The sequence below is a fragment of the Phaseolus vulgaris genome, chromosome 11, assembly GCF_000499845.2.
Source record: "Phaseolus vulgaris cultivar G19833 chromosome 11, P. vulgaris v2.0, whole genome shotgun sequence".
Classification (NCBI taxonomy): Eukaryota; Viridiplantae; Streptophyta; class Magnoliopsida; order Fabales; family Fabaceae; genus Phaseolus; species Phaseolus vulgaris.
Genome location: NC_023749.2, coordinates 39,392,315 through 39,399,768, shown reverse-complemented (window position 1 = coordinate 39,399,768; position 7,454 = coordinate 39,392,315).

The window sequence follows — 7,454 nt, the reverse complement described above, 5'->3', positions numbered from 1 at the left end:
TAATTACGAAACGTAGCGCATTTAAAACGTTGAAACGCTTGGGAGCCATAATAGTACCTGAATGCTGAAAAGGGAAACTGTATTGAATATCTTTAATTACCTGGCACCTGACTAGAGGGTGTTTCTATTCCGGCATTGCTGTCGTACACGTGGAGGGCCTCACGACGCCATAACCCCATCTGGGGGCGTTTCTGCCCATGTGGGGACGTTTCTACGTGTGGGTCCTCCTGCTTGGGAGTGCTACTGCGCTAGGGGTGGCTTTTTGGGTGCCAACTCATGCCCCCAAGTATCTAGCCACTTACTCTGAGAGCGTATCTGCCTTCCTCTCACACCCTGCACCCGGTTATCCTGGGCGTGACCTTCCTCTTGGGTCGTATCTGTCCCGAAGGCGTCTCTGGGGCGGCAGGGGTACTTCGCGAGTCAGGCTGCCCTTCACTGGTACTATCACTATGGCCTTGAAGCCACCTTTTCCTTCTCTTTATCACTTTCCCGAGATATCGGGACCTGAGGCTTTCCCACGACGTCGCTCCCTCCATGGTCTTTCCTACCCATGGGTATCCGGGATGATTACGCCTTTTGGGCTACCCTTGATCGCGCGCCACGTGGCCCATCGCGTGGCCCTCCTTTAGAGACCTTTGCGCTTCCCCTAGGCAATCGACCCTCTGACGCGTGGCCCGATCCAGCGGCCCTTAGGTGGCGCTTCTTGAGTCGTGAAATATAACGTTTAAGTTACTCCAAACCCCGTGCTCACCCTACTGTTACATTCATTCACTCTGCTACTTTGCCCTGTTCATCGCCTCCAAAACCTCTTCTCTCTGCAATTGCGATTCTCCCCTTCCTGCGCTCTCCTACCACCTCCACTTCAACAGCAAAGGTATGGTTTCGAGCACTCTCAACTCTTCACTGTTGTCGCATTATAGGAAACTTCCTGGGACTGTTGTTGTTCTCGTACTTCTCTAGATATTGTTTGTATGCCTCGTTGTTCCTTTCGCTTCCCGTCGTTCTTTTGCGGGTAGGGCGCTCCTAGGGTTCTTCCATTTTCCCCTTTTCTTCTCTCCAAACCCCTTTTCTCTGAACCCTTTCTTTCTCTTTTGATCTTCAGCATTGGCGTTGATGGCAAAAACCAAGACCACCGCGCCTCCCCCGCTCCCCAAGTCTCATTATAAGGGCGAATATGACTGGGCCCCCGACGAACTTCTGGACAAATGTTCCCTCCTGAACTCCGTTGAGGACGCGGAGGCCCACAGGGGGGACCCTGCCCTCTATAACTTCAATGCTTTCCACAAAAGTCATGACTCCCAAGTCCTGGTAAGCCGAGTGCGACCTGGGATGCCCGTTTGCGCGGACTCACGGGATACTGGGGGATGCGCTTTCTTCTTCCTCTATCAGATGGTGCTCAAAAGGGTGGGCCTGCGTCTGCCCCTAACTCCCTTCGAAAAAGAGCTACTGACAGAGATAAACACTGCTCCCGCCCAACTCCATCCCAACAGTTGGGCTTTCGTGAGGGGGTTCCAAATTCTCTGCGGCTATCTAGGTGTTCCCTCCTCTGTGGACGTTTTTCTTCACTTCTTCGAGGTAAAGAAGCAAGGGAAAAGTCTCTGGATGAGCTTTTCTGGCATCGCCGGGCGCATCATCCTGACGCTCTTCCAGAATTCGTTCAAAGGCTGGAAGGGGAAATTTTTCAAGGTACGCACGACCAAGCGCGATCCTACCATTCTAGAGGGCTTTCCCCTGTACTGGACAGACAAACCCATAACTATGAAGCCCTTGGCTCTGGACGAACTTGCCCCGCCTGACCGGGATATATGCAAAGCCTTGGCGGGACTGGGGATAGTCTTCGATACCGCCAAGCTCATCGCGAACGAATTCAATGCCCATGGGCTTTCTACATACTTCGGTATCTGCTCTTGGCGATTTGTGATGCATTAGTTGCTATGGTTATCTGCATTACCATTTTTCACTGTACAATGTTACTTGCATTTCGCATCTCTTCCTGTATTGTGAATCCACATAACCGCTCTAGTGCTAATCCTTGTTGTTTGGCCTGTCTTGATGTAGGATCGGTGATGGGCACTTCCAAAAGAATAATGTTGGCGAAAGCACTGAAGGAGGCTCGTGCCGCCAAAGCAGGCGCCTCCTCCAGCCCTGCTGCCAATTCGGTTCTCCCACCGGCTCCGTCACCGCCACCTCCAGTCACCGCTGAAGCTTCTTCTAGCCCATCTCCGGCGTCTCCACCTGGCTCCAAAGTGCTTCCGACTCCCAATTCTCCTCCGCCTATCGCCGCCGTTCCCCTAGCTGCGGCCTCATCACCGGCTCCAACCCCTCTCGACAAAGGGAAAAGGGTTTTGGAGATTCTGTCAGATGATGAGGAATCAGAAGGCGTGGCACCCTTCAGGAGGAGAAAATCCGCGCGGGTTCCTCTTCTGGTAGAGACGCCGCCGCAGGGAGGGAACCCCTTTATGGACAACCCTCCAAGCGCAACCTCACTCCCTCCTATGATTCTCCAAGAGGAAAGGGGCGAAGGCGCCGAATCTGCCCCTCCTCTGCCGCCGCCAGAAACCACTGCTTCCCCGGCTCCCGACGCTGCCGCCCCCGACTTCATTGCCATCCCCCTCCAATCATGCATCTGATGAGGGGTTTCAGTGGCGGGACTATGCCAGAAGGTACCGACAGGAGGGAAGGTATGCCTTTCTATTTGGGGGCTTTCTTGGCGGCGGCTCTTGAATGGCGCTCCCAGGCCAGAAACGCTGTCTTGCAAGCTCAAACTCTCCAGGCCTTGGAAACGAAAGCAACCACCCTGGAAGAGGAGATGAAGGCCCTGGGACGCCAGAACGAGGCTTATTGTTCCTCTCTGAAACAAGCACAAGAGTCCAGGGCAGAAGCTGAGAGGAAACTGGCAGAGGCCTTGGAGCTCCAGGCTGACTTCTACGCTCGTGAAGTTGCTCTCCAAGTACAGGTAGCGGGTCTTCAGGAATTGGTCAAAGCAGACGCAGAAACTCAAAAGGACCTGAAGGACCGTTGCTGTGAACAAACTGCCAAGGCGGAGCTGATGGAGGGGGAAATGGCCACCCAGGCCAAAGCTATGGACCTTCTTCGCGCTGACCACGACAAACTACAGGTCGAGGTCAGCCGGCTTCGCGTGGAGAAAGAGGCTTTGGAGAAACAAGTGGCCTTTGGAGACGCCACCATTGAGGAACTGGAGAAGGAGAAAAAGTCCCTTATCCAGGAGATGGCGGGTACCTTCGAGGAGGGGTTCTAAGAGGCCCTAACCCAGGCGTCTTGCGAGAATCCTAGCGTCAACCTGTCGAACTACGACCCCACACACCACGTTGTTGACGGGAAGGTCGTGCCCATGGACTTGAACGACTGAACCGCTGCTTCTCATCCGCCACCTTCCTCTTCAAGCTCAACTCTTCATTCTTTACCTTCGTTTTTTGATTTCATCTGCCAAAACTTGTAATTCTTTGAACTATTTGTACTCTTGTCACTGATTTAGGAGGTCCGCATGGTTGCATTTATTTCTCTGCCACATATGATTCTGTCTATGCGATCTCATTCTCTTTTCCCTCCACACGCTTCGACTATTTTATCCGTGTTCGCCCATTTCTTTCACTTCGTTGGGCGGTTTGGTATGATCGGGAAAGGTTGCGCGCCAACCCTCACGCCCATGGAGAGGCTCACTTAGTGAAGCCGTATCGTCCTCGGGACGTCTCTGATACCGAAAGGTCTTTTCCTTGATCTCAAACGCTCGGCGCCCACGCCTAAGGAGAGGCCTGCTAGAGCAGCACCGTATCGTCCCGGGTGTCTAAAACGCCGAGTGCCGTGGGGGGGTCTGTTCCCTCCATGGTCTTTCCTTCCCATAGGTATCGGGGAACACCCTGCCAGTGACTCGCTGGCGCTCGGTGGTCTCGCCTCCCTCCACAGTCTTTCCTACCTGTGGGTATCGGGGAGGCGACGCCTGTGACTAACTTTGCTTTCGTCTCCCTCCACAGTCTTTCCTACCTGTGGGTATCGGGGAGGCGATGCCTGTCGGTATTTGGGTTGGCGACACCCGCGACATCTCGCGCTGTCGTCGCCCTTTACGTCCTTCCTGGCAACGCCTCGGGCGTTACCTTTACCTTGACATTGACCTTAACTCTTGCCTTGGTCAACGCTTGATAACAGCGAAGAGCCCAAGGCTTTGTCTGTGCCATCCACGTGGCGCTCCTTGTATAGCTGATGGGACCTTCTGTCATTCGACTTGATCCACGTGGCGCTACTTGTATGGTTTGTGGGACATTTGGTCAGTTCATCAAGCCCTGACTCCTGCTATGCCCCTGACTCATTTTCGACGGCGGATCGTACCATTGGATATTCTGTTGACGGGACATTTTCTGATTTAAACCAGTGGTGCCAGAGTCATCCTTTCATCTTCTGCCACGTGTATCAATCGTGCGGTGCATCCATTCACGTCGTTTGGCGCTCTAACCGCTTTATTTAACTCTTCAACCTCTGAAACTATCTTCATCATTTTCTCACTCTTCATAACCTACTTGCGTTCTTTCTTCTTGCACCCTTTCTTCTCTGTCGAAGGGCTGTTCTAACCGCTCCCCTCGCTCAACTCTTGCATTTCCAGCCATCCTGATCTTGTTAAAGAATGTCTTCTCACGATGCTTCCTCCAGGGTCCGTCCCAAAGACTTGTACCCTTGGGCCTCGAGCGAACTTCTTGATGAGTGTTCATGCTTGCTCTCCACCAGGGCCGTACGGGAACACAAAGGGGAGTTGTGTTCTTACGACCACCGGGCCTTCGCGAGGAGGCACGATGACGACATCGCTGTGCTCCCTTGCACTCTGGGGGAGCCAGTGTGTGGAGACGAACGAGCGAACGACGGGGTCCCTTTCTTTTACTTTTACCAGGTGGTGTTCAAGACCATCGGGGTGCGCTTACCCTTCTCCCGGTTCGAGAAGGAACTGCTGACGGAGATCAACGTGGCTCCAGCCCAGTTATATCCCAACAGCTGGGCCTTTGTCAAGGCCTTCGATGTCCTCTTTGGGTTTCTGGGTTGTGCACCCTCGGTTGACCTCTTTCTTCACTTTTTTGAGGTGAAGAGACAGAGACACAACCTCTGGGTAACTCTCAGCAATGTTCCCGGAAGAGTTCTCTTCACACCCTTCCAAAGCTCGTTCACGAGGTGGAAAGGCCGGTTCTTCAAGATCTGTTGTACTGATCTTGTTCCCGACGCCCTCGATGGGTTTCCGCTGTACTGGGTGAGAGAGGAAAAGGCCCTCAAAGCCAAACCCCTCAGGAATCTGGCTCCAAGTGATCAAATAGCTTGCCGGATTCTTGCTGAGGCGGGAGGTTTTGACTCCTCTACGGTGATCAGCTTGGAGTTCAACGCTAGGACTCTTGAGAAGTACATAAGTAAGAACCACTGCCTTAGGCAACTTCGGCCTTCGTTACTTTCTAACTGTGCCTGTCTTTCTTCACGGTGTCTCTAATACATCTGTTCCCTTTGTGCAGGTTCGAAAATAAGCCAAGAAAAGAGGACACGACTTACTCGAGCGCTGCGGGCTGGGAATGGGGCTTCGCCTTCCTCCAATGATAACTCTGATGAGCGCTGAGAAGTGGCTTGTTTGTGTTTTTGCATTTTGTACTGAACATTGCTTGTAACAACAACTTTTCAATATCATAATTCTTTACAACGCCACTTTACTTTGCATATGCTTCATATACCGCGCGACTTCCTTTCGTCTCGTTCTGCCAACGATGCATGCTTTTCCTTGGGCGGCGCTTTCTTTCTGGGCGACGCCAAGACCTAGGCGACGCCTTCTTCCTTGGCGACACCATGGCCTAGGCAGCGCATCACATTACTTCTAACAAGGAAAAATAAATGCTGAAAACCAAGGCACTTCTTTTTCTCAACTGGTTTTTCCATTTATTAGGGTGACCTCATTAAAAAACCCCCGAAAGGGAAAAAGAGCGTCCCCTTCAACTAAATTGTTACATGCTGCTTACATAGGTCAACTGAAATAAAATTTTAAGTTGGCTGCATTCCAACTGCGCGGGATAGGGCCTCCATCTAAAGTCTCCAGGTTGTACGAACCGTTGCCCTTAGCCTCAGTAACTCTGAAGGGCCCGGTCCACTTGGGAGACAGCTTATTCTCCAACTCGTAAGGGTGAGCTTTCCTCATCACCAGGTCGCCCACCTGAAACTGTCGTGGCTTTACTTTAGAGCTATATTGCCGCTCCACTCTTCTCTTCATCGCTTCAGCTTTTATTCTAGCTTCTTCCCTGGCCTCTTCTAGCAGATCCAGGTTTACCCGTCTTTCCTCATTAGATTCCTCCACCACAAAGTTTTGAAAACGCGGTGAGCTTTCGTGTATTTCTACTGGAATCATCGCGTCCGACCCGTACAGCAAACTGAACGGCGTCTCCATAGTAGAGGATTGGGGCGTGGTGTGGTATGCCCATACAATCCTTCGCACCTCTTCCGCCCACGCCCCTTTGGCCTTCTCTAACCTTCTTTTTAACTCTCTCAGCAGAACTCTGTTTGCTGACTCTACTTGTCCATTGGTCTGGGGGTGTTCGACCGACGCGAACACTTGCTTGATTCCCACTTCAGCGCACAGATTTCTCAACTGCTGACTGGCGAACTGGGTCCCGTTGTCAGATATCAGGCGCCTGGGTACGCCAAAGCGACACACGATGTTTCTCCACACAAAATGCTGTACCTTATGCGCAGTGATTTGTGCCACGGGCTCTGCCTCTATCCACTTAGTGAAGTATTCTATGGCGATGATCAGATATTTCATCTGCCTGATTGCCAGTGGGAAGGGCCCAAGATGTCAATACCCCATGTGTGGAAAGGCCACGGGCTGTATATGGACCGCAACTCTTCTGGCGGCGCCTTGTGCAGTCGGCGTGCTTTTGGCATTGCTTACACCGCTGGGCGTGCCGTGCGCAATCCTCTTTCACCGTTGGCCAGAAGAAACCTGCGCGTATTACCTTGGAGGCTAAGGACCTTCCTCCTACATGGCTTCCGCAGACGCCTTCATGTAGCTCCGCCATTATCCTGGTGCACTCATCGCCACTGACGCACGTTAGGATAGGGTGAGTGAAACGTGTCTGAACAGCACCCCATCCACCAAGGTATATCTTGCGGCGTTCCTTTTGATTTTCTTACCCTCTTCAGGGTCCACTGGAAGGGCCCCATCCGCCAGGTATCGTTTATAGGGCGTCATCCAGGTGTCTCCCGTGGACAGGACACAAACCTGCATCTGCTCCTCCTCAGACGCACCCGGTATATACTGATGCGGGGCGCCCTCTGCGTATCTTGGGTTAATGAGGAATGACTCCTCGGCCTTCCCCTGATGCATAAATCTGGAGGACATCCACCCTGTTGTCTTCCACGAATCGACGCGGCAGCTTTGAGGGTCTCCTGGATCACTGTCCTCTGTCTACCCCCCTTGCCTG